Source organism: Camellia sinensis, chromosome 11 (assembly GCF_055761805.1).
Source record: "Camellia sinensis isolate YWXY chromosome 11, ASM5576180v1, whole genome shotgun sequence".
NCBI classification, from domain to species: Eukaryota; Viridiplantae; Streptophyta; class Magnoliopsida; order Ericales; family Theaceae; genus Camellia; species Camellia sinensis.
In genome coordinates, this window is record NC_138971.1 from 146,101,881 (window position 1) to 146,121,311 (window position 19,431).

Here is a 19,431-nt window from a genome sequence, read left to right on the forward strand (position 1 = left end):
CCAAGGCAATTCAAAATTAGAGATTGAGTACTGCGCAAAGTAATGGGAAACACTTTGGTGCCTGGAGATGGCAAATTAGAACCTAATTGGGAAGGACCTTACAGAGTGATTGGTTTGGCAAGTAAAGGGGCATATCACCTAGAAGATATAGACAACAGAGCTATTCCAAGACCATGGAACACGGCTAATCTCAAAGTATTTTATTTTTAGTTCTTTCTTAAAACACTTGTAATTTTTCTTTTTCAATAAAATAAGTAGGCATTTTTTCGGTAAAAAATTATTTCCTCTGTTTGTAAAAATTGTTCATCTACACTGCCCGACTGGGGGGTAATCAAGAAGGTTGGCAGGTTTGACCAACACTTTTTTCGTTCTTAAGCCAAGATAAGGATCTAGGCTCAAGAAGGTTGGCAGGTTTGACCAACACTTTATTTCATTCTTCAGCTGAGATAAGGATCTAGGCTCAAGAATATTGGCAAGTTTGACCAACACTTTATTCGTTCTTAAGTTGAGATAAGGATCTAGGCTCAAGATGGTTGGCAGGTTTGACCAACACTTTATTCCATTCTTTAGTCGAGATAAGGATCTAGGCTTAAGAAGGTTGGCAGGTTTGACCAACACTTTATTCTTTTTTCAATCGAGATAAGGATCTCGACTCAAGCAGGTTGGTAGGTTTGACCAACACTTTATTCTTTCTTTAGCCGAGATCGAATCAAGAAGGTTGGTAGGTTTGACCAACACTTTATTCTTTCTTTAGCCGAGATAAGGATCTCAGCTCAAGAAGGTTAGCAGGTTTGACCAACACTTTTTTGAATTCTTTAGCTGAGATAAGGATTTAGGCTTTAAACAAGGCTAGTAGGTTGGACAAACATTGTCTCTCTTTAGCCGAGATAAGTATCTCGGCTTAGGGAAATTGGCAGGGTAAGGCCAGGCTGTTGAGTTCGGCCAGGTATACAGTTAGAATAGTACACTAATAAAGGAAAAGCATAGTGACCGAGCAGAAACAAGAGAACTTTTTTCATTAAGTAAAAAGCGATTACAAAAAGTGGGGCATATAGCCCGGTTACATTTCATAAAAACAAGAAAAACAGGTTTCCTGGTCAAGCAAACAAGTCATCCAGGTCAACCCGAGCTTCGACATTGTGTAGGCTGGTTCCGGCGGTAGCCTCTTAGGTTAGGTCGGTTACAGGCACCCCGTCAACCGTGCTCGGCATCGTTTAGTTGAGCGGATCCACCCGAGCAAGTAGGGAAGGCTGAAGACTGAGGTCAGTGTTAGCAGAAAGAGCATTAACTAGATCAGGAGTCTTATCGTCCTTCTCCCTCTCTTGAAGAAACTTCTGTTGGACCGTGTTTGCATAGTCCGTCATGTAGCTCGGTATGAAGTGAGGGGGAGGGTTCAGAAAAACTTCGGAGTCATGCTCTTGACCGAGCTTAGCAGCCGCAGCCTTCCAACCGCATTTGAAGAAAATGTCCATAGCTGCTTCACACTGTTGAACATGTGTCGCTTCACGCTCTTTGAAACCTTGGTCTTCGGTGTCCTCTGCCTTCTTATTCTACTCTTCGATCTCGGCGTTCTTCTTCTTTTCTAGTTTTGCAAGCTCATGCAAATAGCGGTCTTTTTTCTCAGCCAAGGCTTTTTGCTTGTCTGCCTCGGCCGTGTTGACTAGCTCGGCCAAGCGTTCATTTTCAACAACCATCTCAGCCAGTTTAGCCTTTACTTCTTTCAGTTCGGCTGCCTTGGCGTTTGAATCTGCCAAGGCCAACCGCGCTATCTTTCATAGTTCAAGCACACATTGGTGTGCTACGTGGTTTTTTTGCAAGGCTTGCAGTTTAAACAAAGGGGTGTTAGGCTGCAAATTGAACAAAAAGTAGAACACAGAAGACTTAAAATAGCAAGTGGACTTACCAGCACCATCAACTTAGAAGCCAACCGAATGGCTTTAAGTTCGGTCAAGTGGTCGTGGTGCTCCATGTTAGCTGGAAGGCAAAGACTTTTTGAGAGGTTGAACGCGAGCATGTGGTCCTTCTTAGAACCCACTGAATCCTTGGTGGATATAGCGCGATTCTTGTAGGACATTAAGGGTGCCCATTTAGAAGGGCTTGCCGGGCCAGAATAGGCAGGCTTTGGGCTCAGTAACACTGGATCAGGAAGCACGGCCTCTTCCTCATCCACCAAATGTTGCAGTTCGGTCAATGAAGTGCACGCACGCTTGCTCTATCGAGACGTTGTTGCCCTGGTAGTTAGAAGTGCGATCACTGTCTCGCGCGATTGACCGGTTGGTGTTTGTTTGGTTTGGTTTTCGGTGGTCTGTTCGGTGATAAGAGCTCGCACGGCTCTCCTTTTGGCCATCTCTTGCTCTTCCGTTAGGGGAATGAGGTTGATCTAAGGCAAGTTGGGATTCGATTTGGGCAATGACTCAGGCAGAAAATCAGTTACTCTGGTCTTCCTCTTACTATTGTAGCGGTAGGTTGGTTACACATCAAGCAGTTCGATCCAGTCTCTATGCTGGTAACGTAGCGTGGCTTGATTGGCGTAGGCGTAGTTGGAGTTGGGTTTAAGTTGATTCAAATCTGCACAAGGGCACAATCACAAGGGTTAGCACAGTGGTTGTTGATATAGCAAAGAAAATTAAACCAGATTGCTCTTACCAGCTGTTCCTTTATTCCAGTTTATGTTATAGCCCAGTATTTGGGCTTCTTGGTCTTCAAAATTTCCTGACATCCAGAGAAAGTCATTGTCGTTTAAGTCTTTGTCCAGTGTTTTCTTGACAATTTTCTCTTGGCCTCTCCTGATTCTAAGGTAATAAACCCAATCGTCGTCATTCTGGCCGAGCGAATATTGATGGAACAGCTCGGCCAAACCGAGGTTGTGACCAAGGCAACAATTCAGCTCGGCAATCCCATTGATAATCCTATAGGTATTGGTTGATAATTGAGTGGGCATAGCCTGGTTTGTCTAAGGAATTCACAGATTAAGGGTTGGACTAGGAACCGAAGTCCTCCTTCTACAATGGACACCACGGTGAAAGGAACAAAGCCTGACTTGCCCCATGGTGTGGTGTCTAGCTCGGCTAAGGAAAGATGGACGTCGTTTGGAATGTGGTAATCTCTTCGAAATTCGGCCATGGCTCCAAGTGAGTCCACCAGGAATCGGTATTTGCCCATTTAACTTAAAAAATTACTATGTTAAAGTGTACACGGTAGCCTAGCTCGGCGCTGTATCTCGGCTTTTTTGTGCCCCCTTTCGGAAGCTCGAAAGAAAGCCCTACAGTTCGGACTCCCGCGGTTCTAAATCTAATCTCACAATTGCAATGTGAAATTGATAAACACCAAAGAGTCCAAATCCAACAAATTTTTTGAAAAATCAATTTTGAATCAAATTGCCAAAAATGGACTACTTTGCCAGATACAGAGTCGCCACCAAAATATTTTTATTTTCGGGGAATTTAGGAAACCCATGACTCATACCAAAGGCCATGTGTCCGTCATCACCAAAGTTGCCTCGGCTCAGGAACTTAGGTACGAGAGGGGAAGGCCATGAATTGAGCATCCCTACTCACCTGATCAAAGATCGGCCTCTATTAATCATGCTATGAATCTTATTTACAATATATGCTCTTGTTCTGTTTATTAGGCTAACATTTACTATGTGATGCACACAAGGTATTAACTAGCTTGCTCAATTTGGAACAATTCAATTTCATGTTTGTTTTGTGAAAAGGGTTTGAATTTGCCACCTCAAGTGGGCTTAAAGTTTGCGAATTTGCCACTCAACAAAGTGGGCTTAAACGTACATTTATTGGATTATTCTAATTCAAGCAACAAGCCTTCATCCATAGGCATTCAAACAGTTTAACATGTAAGCATTTAGCCTTATGGCAAACATGCTAGTCATGGTAGTCACTCACACTCATGCAAGAATGCTAAAGCACTAAAAACTCACTTAGTATTCCAAGCCAAAATAAACAAAAGAGTTAGAAAAAAAAATGCATGACCCCTAACTACACAAGATGTCTAATGCAACATAAGCGACATGCGTTTTAGTAGGCTCGACTACTAATATGGCATATGAAGCAATTTTGATAACATGCGGTCTAAGCATGTATTCAAAGAAGTATTGAAATGAACAATGCAATTTGAATGATGCGCCGAGCCTTGGTGCATGAAATACAACATAAATGGATGTAAGCATAAGGTATGCTAATTAAAACATGGCCCTAATCTAACCATCAAAAGCGGATAAATAAAAGGGAGAAAAACGTGGGGTTGGAAGACGTACACTTTATTACAATATGCTCTCACGAAGGAGAGTCTGAATGAATAGAAGCCAACTAGCTAACTAAGCTAAGCTAAGCTAATTAAGCTAAGCTAAGCTAATTAAGCTAATTATTACAAAACTTGAATAAATAGCTAAACTAATTAACTGATTATTACAACACTTGAATGAATAATTAATTTACTATCTAAGATAATTAATCTAATTAATTTAACTAGGCTAAGCTAATTAAATATTACAACACAAAATAATTAGTGACAACTAATTAAATATTACAACACAATTAATACACAACCAATGATACTAGTGAAATAATATTAATTGCATTTGATAAGGACATAATGGAAGATGATTGAAAGTTGCATAAGCATCGCTTGAAAACTACTTTGTCTGCTTAGGCTATCTCTGTTTCACCTTCAGCCACTGCCATTGTTTTTGCAAAACTGCACTGCTAGCCACACACAAAGGGCCAGCCGTGCATTACTGACAACCGGCCGGGTCTACAGATGATCAGTCGTGCATCTATTTGGTGCAAAGCTCTGTTTCTGTGCTCTGAGGTGAAAACAGTGTAGATAGAGCATTTTCAAGCTCTATTTGTCCTTCCTTTCTTCAAGAGAAGGTTGGGATTGATTCCAAAACCATCAATGAACAATATGATTGCTCGATGATCTCGAATTTAATTTTGGACAAAAGTTGATAAAAAAGCAAAGAGTAGGACCACCCCTCCTTCTTGTCATAGTATGAACTCAAAAAAGGAAGTTTAGACGCCTCAAGGACATCAAAAACACCATGAATTGATGCTTGATGACCCTTGACACAAGAAACTTGGCATAACGTCCGGCCAAGTTCAAGCTATTAAGCTATTGTCTTTAAGTGTGTTAATCCAAGTTTTAAACCCATTGTTTTAGTCATTTTCGTTCATTAGTCCATTTGTCCAAATATGATATTCAAGTCCTCTAAATAAGAAATAATGTCAAACAAGAGGTTCTTCTAAGACATGAGAGAGGGACTACATCATTGGCAATGAATCTTCGGAAAGATTAAGCCATTAAGTGTAGGTCTCCTTTACATGTATTGAACAACCTCAATTGGTTGAAACCATTTTCAAGAATGAAAGATATGGATGGTTGATTGATTAGTAAACTTGGGGACTCCAAACATGAAAAATGAACCAAGAAAGCATAACAAGTAACAAGTATACCAACTTATGAGACCACAAGTGTATTAAACAAGGCATGAACCAATTGAAAAGGCTTAGACAACCTCAAAACAACCATTAATACATGAAAATCAGAGGCAAAACATACATGAAAGGAGCTTGAAAAGCTAGATAATAAAGAAGAGAATTAAGGCTAGTAAGCTAGGATAAGGAGGGGTAACCCCTCCACTTTTGAAGCTTCAAAACATGATTTTTAGCCTTTCTAAAACTCTGAAAATCAGTGTAAATACCAAAGGAAAACAATGGAAAAGGGAAGGTTTGAGTTAGAAGTAAATGTATAGAAAGAGCAAGCTCTCTCTACCCTTTTGGTAACTCTTCAAACCCAACCCCAAACACTTCAAGTAAGCTCAAAACAATTCAAAACAGCAAGAACCATGAAGTAAATGATAGAAATGAAGGCAAGAGAGAAGAATACAAGCTTATACCTTTCAAGGGGTAAGCTTGTTGTTGATACTTCAAACTTGGTTTCAACTCACTCCCAAGATTGAATTATACTTCTCCAATATCAACTAAGGCTCTAGGGTGATAAAACAAGGTTGTGTATGGAGGATAGAGATGGTATAGACAAGCTAGGTTAGCTCAAAGATGACTTGCAATGGAAGGAGGAGACAAGAGCTCTCAAGGTGTATATATGACTTCTAGAAGGGCCTTAAACCACCATTTTAAACACTTAAAAATAGACGTTTTTGTAGTTGAAACTAGGCCCAAAACAGCATGCAAAGGTGGCCAAGATGGTGTACAAAATAAGCTTAAAAGGGAAATATGCTTACCCTTGAAGGACAGCAGCAAGGCAGTAGCTTTTCTGAGCCAAAACCAGCTTTAGGGAGTCCAAACAAGCTTTAAGGAATCTCAGCTCCAAGGTAAATATGTTTGGCTAAGGGATTGTAGGCATAATATGTGAAGAACACTCACTTTCAAGCACAATATAGAGAGAGAGGGAGAGAATTCTAGCGAGAGAGTGCAATTTTTTGACTCTCAAATTTCTGAGCCCCTCTGAAGAGAGAGGGACCTCCCCTTATATAGAAGAAGCAAGCAAAAGCTTGCTTGACAAGCTAAAAGCTTGTTTCAATCCCTCCATACACATGTATGGAGGATGAGTTCAGTGAGCCACAGTTGGCTCAAAAGATTTGAAAATATCTAAAAAGGAGATAAAATGGCCGCCGGCCAGTTAAGGTGGCCGGCCGGCCACTTCCCCTAGCCGTTCGACCACTCCAAGTGGCCTACAAGAGAGAAAAGTGGCCGGCAGATGCCAAAAGTGGCCGGCAGGCCTTTCCCCTCCCTCAGGCAAGAGGCACCAAAGTTTGGCCCAAAAACCAAGGGCAAAATACAAAGTGTTAAGAGGCTCAAAGACACGGCACTCATCCGAGACCCTCGGGAGCTCAAAACAAGCACAAACATGCGCAATCATCGAGTGCACAACCGATGATGTCAAAGTCTTGAGGTCAGCCAAAAATGGGTTGCCTACAATGGCCTCCCCTGTTTTTTGGTTCAAACTTAGCTCAATGTGAGAAAAGGTCCAAAAATGAAACTCACAGGTTCAAACAAGGTAACTGTTGAAGATTTGAGGTTATTTCGGGAGCCTAATTGAATCCGAATTGTTGTGAATTCATAATTTAACTTTCATCATCGAGTGCATTGAACCAAGCATCTGAGTCTTGCGGGCGGTCAAAAATGGGGTGTCTACAGGCGCTGATGTGACTTTGGTTGACTCGATTGAGCAAAATCGGCCAGGGGCAAAGTGCAAGGGTGTGCTTGGCCAACCTAGTCAAATCTGCAAAGTGGAAAGAGAAAGGGGTTATGCCCAAGTCATAAACCGGGCTATAAAACAAATTAAGACTAATCAAAGTCTAGCTTGGCGGAGCGTGGGCCCGTACTGGGCTTTGTTCGGCTAAGGGGCAGTTGGGATCAAAAACGGTTCAGTTCTAGAAGCAAAGTTCTAAAAACTGTGGTATATTCAGTTCGGTTAAGGAGCAAGGGGTGCATTGTGGTTCAGTTTGTTCAGTAAAGAATCTCTAGTCTGATCAGAACCGAGCTTAAAGTCACAAACATGTTTTTATTCCAATCGTAGTGTGATTTTGGATCAAAAACCCTGTTCTAGATTGGTTCTGGTCCCAATTAATGCGTTTCCAAGTATGCACGTAGGGTTTCAACGTTCATGATGTTGGTTCAGTCTTTAGTATATATAAATACACATATTTGGTGCTATTATTTTGGCATGTCTAAATGTTGAGTTCCTATTCTTTAGAGAATAAACAGAAGTATCTCAAATGAAAAAGAGAGAATGGCATAAGGAAACTTACAGATTTATGGCGTGAAATCAAAAACCAATTATCAAGAGGAGCCCTTGCAATTGAGGCGAGCAAGAAAGGCGATTTAGATGCTTGGATTATGACTTGGGCGTTAAAGGTGAGGATTTGGAACTCAGAGTGCGAAAGGTTTTTCCAGAGAGAAGATGAATAGTAGAGGTGACTACTCGGAAAATAGTGAGTTTTATATAATAAAAGTAAAAAGGCAGGGATTTTTGAAATTTTGGGCAGTGTAAAATGGCTGGCATGGTACGAGGGGGCAATTGACACGTGCCACGTATCCTGGTAAGGACGTGATGTCAGAAAAATGGGACGACAGACTGTGCAATCAGCGCAATTACAGGAAGCCGAGCAAATTTTAGCCCCGAGTGGATTCGTTATTTCGGCTCAGTTGGACTTGGATAGCTCGACTGAACGTCAAATAATCCCAATCATGCTGCACAGATGGAATTAAAGGGCAATTGAGAGGGTAATTTATGTATGCATTAGGCCGAGCTAAGTCCATCTCTTAGAATAGATCGAGCTAGGTACAGTCTCCTTTGGTTGTTAGGCCATGTTGTGGGCTGAGGCAAGAACTGGAGTAGCTCGGTATTAGGCTGGGTAGACGTTAGGGCAAAACTTTGATCGGGTTAACTAGACGTGGTCCAGGAGTGGACTGGGGTATCACTAGTGCAGAGAACCGAATTAGGTTCAAATCGGTAGAGTGTCATTTTTGTTGGCCAAGACTCAGAATGGGGCTAGGTTAGCTCGATTGATCGTGCAACCAACCTAAGCAAAAGAGGTGAAACCATCTCAATTGGTTGGCAGTGAGTAGGGTGTATCATGATAGGCATTATCCTTGGAAATGTGATTCTTAGGAGGACTCTACTAAGGAGTTAGAGTCCTACTAGGATTATGTCAGGCAGAATCTATAAAAGCTCATGACAGGACCTATGTACAGGTATCACAATTCTTACTCTCAAATACACAGAGCTTTTGTGTCTACTGTCTATTTTGCTGACTTAGGCATCGGAGAGGTTTTCGGCACACACCCGCCGGCTAGCTTACGTTTGTGTTTTCAGGTAGTGAAGCGACGACATTTGGAGGAGTGCAAACTTGATCAATAGGATTATACGAGAAGATTATTTCGTGCTCGTACACCCCTAACCCCAAGAAATACATTTCTAATCTTGTGTAGTTCCTTGAGAACATCTTTCACACTCATTCTATCACTTGGAATTTCAGCAGAGCATGAAACTCCAATTTGGAAGACTGGTACTAGGCAAGCCTCCAGTTTATAAATGTTGGTTGTGCAACTTTGCCTACTGCTATTTGGCTCCTCTTCCATTTCCAATATGATTTGGCGATTAACGATCTATTACATGCTCCGGAAGACACATTTTTACGTACCTATGGAGGTTTACATTGCCCGTAAACATTTTATTAGTTGGTCTTTTCCTGTGAACATTTCCAATGGCAATACTCCATAACTGTACATATCACCTTGTGTTGATACCTCCTCACCCATACCATACTCTGCAATATGAAGTAGTGAAAAAAAATGCCCAAAATTTTAAATTTTGGTATGATTGCTAAACTAGTAAGTTGTATTTCTTTTGCTAAAAAAAAAAAAAATTAACATTTCAAAAGATAAAATTACCTCAAGGGTTAATATCTATGTTCAAATACCGTAGGGGTAGGACAAGAGTTGATTTTTAATTTGTTGCCGTAGCTATAAAAAAAATAAGGTAAAGTTAAGGAAATGTATCTCTAAAATTAGGCTTAGTTTCTTTATAATCTTGTAATTGGTTTTTAGTTCACTGCAAAGTAATAATATAATGTAACTAGATAATATTTCTTAATCAATTTCAATGTAAGAAGCAATAAATATAAACAATTACCTGGAGCAACATAGCCAATTGTTCCTCTAATCCCAATTGAACTTGATTGCTGATGATTGGATATTTCAATGGTTGTTGAAAATAATTTTGCCAAGTCAAAATCACTACCATGGGCACACAAACCATCATCAAGAAGAATATTAATTGGCTTTAAATCACAATGAACAAAAGCCATTTCACAATGATGGTGAAGATAATCCAATGCAGAAGCCACATCAATGGAAATATTTAGCTTTTGAACAAAGTTAAAGTTTTAAGGTTCCTGTTGCTCTGAAAGACTCGTGTGTAACCAACTCTCTAAACTCCCATTTTCCATGAACTTGTAGACCAAAGCCTTGAAATCATTGCCTCTAAAATCAATGCTCGAGCAAGATGCGATTATCTTGACAAGATTTCGGTGGCAAATGTTCTTCAATGTTTCACATTCTGTTAGGAAACTCTTGTTCGCTCTATGTTCGTGAAGCTTGAGTACCTTCACAGCAACAATTTGTTCACCAAAGTTAATAATCCGTTTATAAACATAACCATATCCTCCCTCACCAATTAAGTTGGTTGAAGAGAACCCATTTGTTGTGGATATTTTGGTTAGGCAAGGGCAAGGCTGAAGTGGCCTCATGTCTTGACCTTTTGTTTCGATAAAGAATAGCTAAAGTGCACAATGACAACAGAACAATGGTGAGAGTAACTACTAGAACAATGGTGATCGGTGAAAGGTAGGGCCACGTGGTACTCTATTGGCAAACAAAAATTTCTCAGAATCTTGGGTTTCTATGACATTTAATCTTTGATTCTTCGATTTGTATTTGTGATTGTGTGATACTTTGATTTTGTGTTTTGGGTTTGTAACTGATTGGTTTTGTTTAGATTTATCAAATCTGAATTGTTGGGTTTCATAGATTATTACCTCAATTGAAGCATATCTTTTTGAGTTGAAATTCCTTTCCTTTTGGTTTTCTTTTGGATTTGGAATATCCATTGTTGAAGGATTTTCTTGTTTGATTATATTTGTATAGCACAATGACTGTTTTCTTCATTTTGGTGTATCCATGTTTGATTTTCTTATTTGAAAAGATGGTTTGCATTTGAAGAGATGAGATGGAAGGGGTTTGGGCATTTCAGAAATACTGAAGAAGAGAGAGAGAGAGAGAGAGAGAGAGAGAGAGAGACTTGCATTTGAAGGTTTGGGCGAGTGGGCTACTTTTGAGACAAAAGGTCGCCACCTCACTTGGGCTAATTCAGACACCATTTATTGTGCGGATAAAATATTATTGAATAGGAAAATGAGTGAGACCGCCTTTTGGAGGACCCCACAACCCCTAAAGTGATCCACACCATTCATGACGTGTGGGGCCCACTCATGTATGTGTGGGGCCCACATCATGAGTGGTGTGGATCACTTTGGGAGTTGTGGGGGTCCTCCAAAAAGGGGTCTCTATCATTATTGTATTGAGCAACCCATGATGCAAATTTTGGGAACTATTTGCATATTTAGCCCGTTTAGATTTGTTTGGGCCAACATGATACATGGCATGGATTCAATTGCTGAAGATTAATTTGGGATAAATTACATTTATGATTCTTAAAGTATGAATTTCGTGTCATTTTGGTCTTTCAGTTTTAATTTTGTCAATTTGGTCTTAAATTTTTTAATTTGGGTCACTTTGGTCCAATTTCAAATGACACGTCTAAATAATTAACGAAATGATCATAAAATACACATATGATCCCTAAAGTATGTGTTTCGTGTCACTTTGGTTCTAAAGTTTTTAATTTTATCAATTTAATACCAAAATATTGATGAAAAGATGAAATATAAACTTGCAATATTGAAGGACGAAATTGACGAAATTAAAATTTTAGAGACCAAAGTAGTACAAAATGTATACTTTTGACACTATAGTTGAAATTTATAATTATTTTGTTAGTGATTTAAACGATGGTTTCAAATGAGATTAATTTGTCTCAAATAAAAAATTTTAAAAATGAAATTGATAAAATTAAAATTAAAAAGATCAATTATATAAATATATTTTATCCATTAATTTGTTACTGAGTTGCTTTCTCTACCGTCCATAACTCTTAAAATAAGGGCACAATTAACATCATGAGAATGAGAATACCTTTCCACCAATTACAATCATGAATGTTACTAAATTTGATGTAAGACAAGATTTTAAGAATTTTTATATTTTTAGTTTTAATATTTTTAATATATTATTTTATTAGGATTCTTGTAATTTAGTATAAATATTTTAGAATTATTAGGTTTCTTAATTTTATTATTTTGGAATTAGGTTTCGCTACAAGAAAACTGGGTATATGAGACGGAACTATTTGCGGCGGCACACTTGCCGTCTCAAAAAGTCACTTTTGGTGACGGCAGAAAATGCCGTCTCAAAAAAGCAGAGTACTTGCGACGGCACCATTTGCCGTCTCAAAAAAGCAGAGCATTTACTCTCATTTTTTGAGACGGCAAATAGTGCCGTCGCAAATGCTCTGCTTTTTTGAGACGGCAAATGGTGCCGTCGCAAATACTCTGCTTTTTTGAGACGGCATTTTCTGCCGTCACAAAAAGTGGCTTTCGTGTTTTTTTTAGTGAATATTTTTAAAATTTTAAATATGTTTTTTAGATGTACCTTACTTAGATGTATCTAAAAAATAAAAAATTTATGAAAAAATATTTTTAAAAATTAATAAATACATAAAAATACAAAAAAAAAAATGTACTGAATTATGGTTTTTTTTTTTGTATTTTTGGTATTTAGTGAATTTTTAAAAGATTTTGGTGATTGTGGTTTTGAGATAGCTTCATATATATACAGTCATAAAATGATTTGAATAAATTCAACTGTATTTTTCTGTTGCAAAAAAAATTAAAAAAAACAATGTCGTCTTACTCTTTTGATATAACATTTCTCTTTTCATTCATTTTTTCATTTTCCTGTCTCTCTGTCTCTATCTCTCTCTCTTCTCTTTATCTCTTTTCATTCATTTCTCTCTATCTCTATCTCTCTCTCTTTTTATGTCTGCCTGTTTCTCTCTCTCTCATTTTCTCTCTGTGTCTCTCGCCTATCTCTCTTCTCTCTATCTTTCTCATCTGTTTTCTCTCTCTGTCTCTCTCGCTCATTTCTCTTATCTCTATCTCTCTCATTTCTTTTTTTTTCTCTCTTTTTCTCTCTCTCTCTTATCTTTCTATCTCTCTCTATCTCTCTCGCTCATTTCTCTTCTCCTTCCGTCTCTCTCTTTTTTTGTGTCTCTCTCTCGCTCATCTCTTTTCGCTCTATTTCTCTCTTTTTTTGTCTATCTCTCGCTCATCTCTTGTTTCTCTCTCTTTTTCTATCTTTCCATCTCTCTCTTTCTTTCTCTCTCTATCTCTTTTTCTGTCTATCTCTCTCTCCCTGTCTCTCTCTCACTCATCACTCTTTTCTCTCTCTGTGTCTACTTGTCTATTTGTCTATTTCTCCCTCACTATGTTCGACTTGCTCACTCTCTTACTCCTATCTTCTCTATTTATCGAGCTCCTTCTCGATTTATCGATCCACTATAAGAAAATACACTTTTGGCAACCACTTTGTATATCTCTCTCTCGCTCATCACTCTATCTCCGTGTCTCTCTCTCTCTATCTGTCTTCTTTATCTGTCTCTCACAAAATTAAAATATTTTTAAAATATTTAAATATTTAAAATATTTAAAAAATTGATTTGAATTAAGTTTTGAACAGAGTTTTGAATTATTTGTCTTCTTTATTTATTGAGCTCCCTATCGATTTATCGATCCACTACAAGAAAATGCACTTTTAGCGACCACTTTGTCTCTTTCTCGCTCATCACTCTGTCTCTCTATCTCTTTTCTCTATTCGTCTCTCACTCATCTTTCTCTCTCACTACCCATCTTCTCTACCACATTTACCACTACTGCAAATGCCATTCAACTACCACCACTCTTCTCTTTCTCTCTTTCACTCATCACTCTTATTTCTCTGTCTGTTTGTCTATCTATCTGTTTGTTTGTTTGTCTGTGTGTCTTTCGTTCATCTTTCTTCTCTCTATCTCTCTCATTTGTCTTCTCTCTATGTCTCCCTCGCTCATCTCTCTTCTCTCTATCTCTCTCATCTCTTTTCTCTCTCTGTCTCTCTCGCTCATCTCTTTTCTATCTCTCTATTTTTCTATTCTCTTTATCGTTCATTTCTTTTCGCTCTCTTTCTATATGTCTCTCTCATCTCTTGTTTATCTCTATTTTTCTATATGTCTCTCTCTATCGATTTCTTTCTCTGCCTCTCTATCTCTCTCTATATCTCTTTATCTCTCTCTCGCTCATCACTCTGTCTTTCTCTCTCTTCTTTATCTGTCTCTCACTCATTTCTCTCTCTCACTACCCATCTCCTCTATCACCTTCACCACTACTGCAAACACCATTCCGCCACCACCATTATTTCTACTGTAGCCACTTCACCTCTACGACTACCATTATTACTACTATCGCCACCACTCCACTACCACCACTACCATTACTACTACAATTACCTCTCTTTCACCCCTGCCACTCCATTTACACTACCACTACCACAACTTCACCACTAATCTGTTTCGCCATCACCATCACCGCCGCCACCACCACCATCTCTTATCCACCACCTTCACTACTGCTGCCGCTCCTTTTCCTCTACTACAAAAAATTAGTTCATGATTTTTAGTAATAAAAAAAAATAGACCGCAGAAAAATATTTTTCATTGACTACAGAAAATTAACTTTTCTTTTAGTGAAAATATTTTTCATTAAAATATATATGAAACAAATCAACTTTAATAACGGAAAGAAAATAAAAATTATTATTTATTTATTTTTATTATTTAAATATTTATTTATGATGATTTTTTTTTCCATCCCGCCCGCTCGGTTCCCCTCATTTTTTCCATTCCCGCGCCCCAAAATCCCCAATCTCTTTAGAACCAAAAAAAAAACCCTAAATCTAATCGTCTCCCTTATATCACTCTCTCAGTCGCCTCTCTCTCTCTCACCCTCTCGTTTATCTCTGCACCGATCACTCTCTCAGTTGCCTCTCTCTCTCTCACCCTCTCGTTTATCTCTGCACCGATCTCGTTCATCTCTGCACCGATCACTCTCTTACTCTCTCGTTGCTCATCTCATCGATTCGCACCGATCATCGCACCGCCGATCTACTCACAGGTAAACTCTCTCTCTCAATCTGTCTCTCTCTCTCTCAGCCCGATGGTTGTTTTATATATATATATATATATATCAGATATATCTCTGATTTATAGTGATTAGTTGCGATGTATGTGTAAAAATTGTGTAGAAGTATGTGAATAGTGTACGAAAATATCTCTAAAAATTGTAAATATTGTATGAAATATGTGAAAATGCATTAGGTTTCTAATTATTGGGAAGATTCCACAAAGAAATATAAAAAAGAAGAAATCTATAATATTTTGGTTGCTTTGAAAGTTGAAAGAACGAAAAATCCATAGTATTATGCTCTGATGAGTAGAGATTCATTTTTTTTTTGGTTGTCATATACCAAATAATGAGAAATCGAAGATTCAGGGTCTATTTAGATCTTGTTGTGAATCTATGATTGACTGAAAAGGGGAAATGACTAAAAATTATTTTTCAAGTGGAATCATTTCTGTTATAGAAATGTGAATGGTGTATGAAACTATCTAAAAATTGTGAAAACATCTCTAAAAATTGTGAATATTGTATGCAATATGTGGAAAATGCATTAGAATTCAAGTTATGAGGAAGCTGCCAGAAATATATATATTTAAAAGAAGAAATCTTGAATATTTCTGTCGCTTTGGAAGTTGAAAAAACTAAAAATTCACAGTATTATGCTCTGACTAGTAGAAACTCCCCATTTTTTTTTATTTTTTGGTCATATCCCAAATAATCAGAAACTGAAGATTTAGGTCTATTTAGATCTCATTGTGAATCTGTCATGGACAGAAAGTGAAAAAATGACTCAAAATGCTTTTCCAAGTTGCTTCATTTCCGTTATAGAAAGATTGTGCCATTTCTTGACCATTTGTTTCTAAACATAATTCTCTTTGTTGTTCAACGGAGCTTTAGAATTAAATTCATGTATTGTTATTTATTTTTAGAATCAATTGTATACTCTAAAATAGTGTTTTTGTGGATATAATTGTTTAACATTGCTACTGGTTTTGTACCAGGGGGAAAAGATTGCCGTCGTTGTTGGTACCATTACTGATGACATTAGGGCCCATAAAGTTCCTGCCTTGAAGGTGACTGCACTGAGGTTCACAGAGATAGCGAGAGCAAGGATTGAGAAGGCCGGTGGTGAGCGCCTGACATTTGATCAGCTGGCCCTCAGAGCTCCACTTGGGCAGAACACGGTATGCAATTTAATTATACTTGTTTTATGCTTGCGCAATTTGGATTAGATCATGTATTTTGATTAGATAATGTGTTTAGAATGGATTTTCTTATCAACTCACACAGCTATTTGTTATTGTGTTTGTCTCCTATAAATGGGATTTACTATTGACTTTTTATGGAACATTTTATCATAGGGGTTGGAGATTGGCATAACATACTTCCATTGATCAGTTGAAATTTATAAGAACCGAATCACTTTGCTTGGTTTAGGTTTTCTAAAAACACTTTTCAGAAAATTCTATTTTCTTGTTTCGGTATTTTTTTAATTTTTACTGATTTTTTTTAGTATTTTAAGTAATTTTTTTAATTTTTAGACACACTTAACATAAATACACTTAAAAAGTATAATTTTCGTGAAAAAAATCTTTAAAAAATTCACTAAACATCAAAAAGGAGATGAAGCCTGCTAACCTTAATCCCAAAAGGAGCAGTCCAAAAGCCAAGAATTCCACTCGGGAGGTGTCTCTGTTTGGAGGTTTATGTGCTTCAATCTAAAACTTCACAGATATTTTGGTGGTTGTTGACATATATATGAAGTCATATGAAAAGTTCTTTCTCCACATCTTATATTTTGTTATTGCCCATTCCTACTTGGTATGATGCATTGCATTACTGTATGCATTGATCACTTAAATATCTAAGACTATTAACTTACTGTATTTTTGTCAATTGGTTTGAGTTTGCTAGGTTATGCAAAAAACTAAATTGCCTATATTCTTTGTGGTTGATATCCTTAAGGTTAGAGCAAGGTTGGTGGATGGTGTGGAGGATTATTGTACTGTAATTTTTAGTTTATTTGGAAAGAATGGAATAGAGGGACATTTGAGAGGGTTAAACTGTTCCTTCAAGTGTTGGATGCTTGTAGCATTGGCTTTTTTTTTCTTCTATTGTCAAATTTGTTAGTGGTGTTATTCATGAAAAGGATACTTTTGTTTCAGTTACTTTTGATATTTCATAATTTTTAGGGTAGTCTGAAAATTTGGCTGGCTTGGTCAATGTGCACGGTTTTAATGTTGAATTTGCCCCAATATATATATATATATATATATTAATTCTGGTTAATTCTTTACTCTTTAAATAGTGAGGTTTTTATTATTTATTTCCTTTTCCCTGTAGTCCACTTTTGGCTTTCTAGGTGATTGAATCACTAAGTTTTGTTACCTATAAATATGTGCATATACATCATTTACTGGTTGTGCCATGAGATTTATTGAAGGTAAGGAAGTTTTAAGTTTAGGTTCTTAGATGAGCTGATTTTTCCCATGTCATAATCAGTCTTTGCCTTCTTATTATATGAAGATCCACCAATGTGCTCTATCTCTCTACACCAACAGACTAATAGGCAATGTGCAAGGTATTAAATCTTTCTTTATGCAAAGATCGTCAATGATGCTCTGTGGTATGGATCGGGTCTAGGTGTATGTGTAGCCTTACCTACGGATTTTGCTGGAGTGCAAAGCCCCAATGTTGGTGGGGGATATTGTAGAAAATTCAGTAGAGCACCCAAGACCCTAGGCAAACCTAGGTGATTGTATTATTATTTTTCCTTTCATGTGCAAAATTTATATAATCGTTGCTCATGCATGAATTTACAACATATAGCATATATTTGATGAGATCACATTGTTAGTTTAGTGCCTTGGAGCTGAATGATACATGAAACTAAGTATACCTTAATCTATAATTGAATGATAATAATTGATGATGATGTGATAGTGAAATATTGGTGTTAACTTTGGTTTGTTCTTTGTGATGTTCAGGAGATAGTGATGTCATAGAAAAACCAGTAGACCCGATTAAAGTTTACTCTGAGAGATATGCAGTTGTTCCTGATGACAACGTAAGTGTTCTTTCCACAGTTTTCATTGTCATGATTACTGGTGTTTAAATAGTTGGTTTCTCCAAAAGATTATAATTTGCAACTGTTATCTATTTATTTGTAGGTCAAAAGGATAAATTTTGCCGAGGGGAAGATCTGATTCTAGAAGTAAGGAATTTGCAGCTTGATTTTTGAAATAGGCTCAAAATTGAGATCTTGTTTGAAATTTTTTATTTTTTTATTTTTTGTAAGAGCATTTAAATATCCAATGTGCTGATTGGTGAATTTTAGATTTTATTTTATTATTTTATTTTTTTTAGGATTTGGGTGAATTTTATAATTTAAATATGCTTTTATGAACATGTACAGTTTAATTATTCTTTGTAAAATATTGAATTTGATGGTTTGATCAATTTTTATTTTTGTTTTCTGTTATGATGTTTTTGTGAATGGAATGTAAATAATCAGCTCTTAGAGAGTGAGAGACGGCACCACCGTCAGAAAAAATAGAAATTTTTAATATTTTTATTAATTTTGTTATAGGTTTTACTTTTTGCGACGACATTATACTGTCGCAAAAAATAGAAATTTTATTATTTAAAATAAAAATTTTATTATTTTTTAATATTTTTTGCGACGGCATTACACTATCGCAAAAAATAGAAAATTTCATATTTTTTATACTTTTTGCGACGGCACCACACCGTCGCAAAAACAGTGTTTTTTTTTTTAAAGAAAAAGACTATTGGCGACGGTATTTTTTGCCGTCTCAAATAACATTTTTAGCGACGGTAAAATAGGGCCGTCACAAAAAAGTCAAAAAATTTCAAACGTTATTAGCGACTGCATGGTGCCGTCGCAAAAAGGTAAAAAATGCCGTCGCAAAACATTAGCGACGGCACTTACCGTCGCAAAAACTCTTTTGCAACCCCTGCAGTTGCGACCCCCCTCTTGCCGTCGCAAAAAGTCATTTTGCCGTCGCAAAAAGTATTAGCGACGGCATTAGGAGTATTAGCGACGATATTTTACCGTCGCAAAAAGTCAATTTTTTTGTAGTGTTTTGACTAAGATTTTAAATAGTTTAGAATTTTAATTTCCTATTCTCTTAGGTTTTCTAATTTATGTTGATTGAAGTTTCCTAGTTTATTTTATAATTATTTTTCCTACTAGTATTAGGTTTAGTTTATTATAAATAGTTATGTAAGCCTCATGGCAAAGAAAACTTTTATTAAACTTTTATTCATTCATTCAATAATATTTTCTCTTCCTTGTAGATTCAAGGTTCTATTTTTCTCGTGGATTTGAGAGCCCCTTTCGTCTACTAGAACGATATCTAGTCCCCGTGTATTTCGCCACGTCAAGTGGTATCAGAGCATGGATTCGCCTAGCTCAATTACACAAGACAATGGAGCACACACAATCCCTATTGACGTTGATCGTAGGATGGAAGCCATTTGGGATGCGATTGAGGAACATCGGCTAGAGGTGCACGAACTTCGCAATGAGATTTGTA

General features: G+C 37.2%; 1 long non-coding RNA gene across 1 annotated transcript; it reads left to right on the top strand.

The window, feature by feature from the left end:
• The first annotated feature begins 17,321 nt into the window (after positions 1 to 17,321).
• On the top strand, positions 17,322 to 18,331 carry LOC145803282 (uncharacterized). Its single transcript, XR_014345396.1, has 2 exons — positions 17,322 to 17,939; positions 18,043 to 18,331. It is a non-coding gene; the product is annotated as an uncharacterized LOC145803282 (long non-coding RNA).
• Positions 18,332 to 19,431: the final 1,100 nt, after the last annotated feature.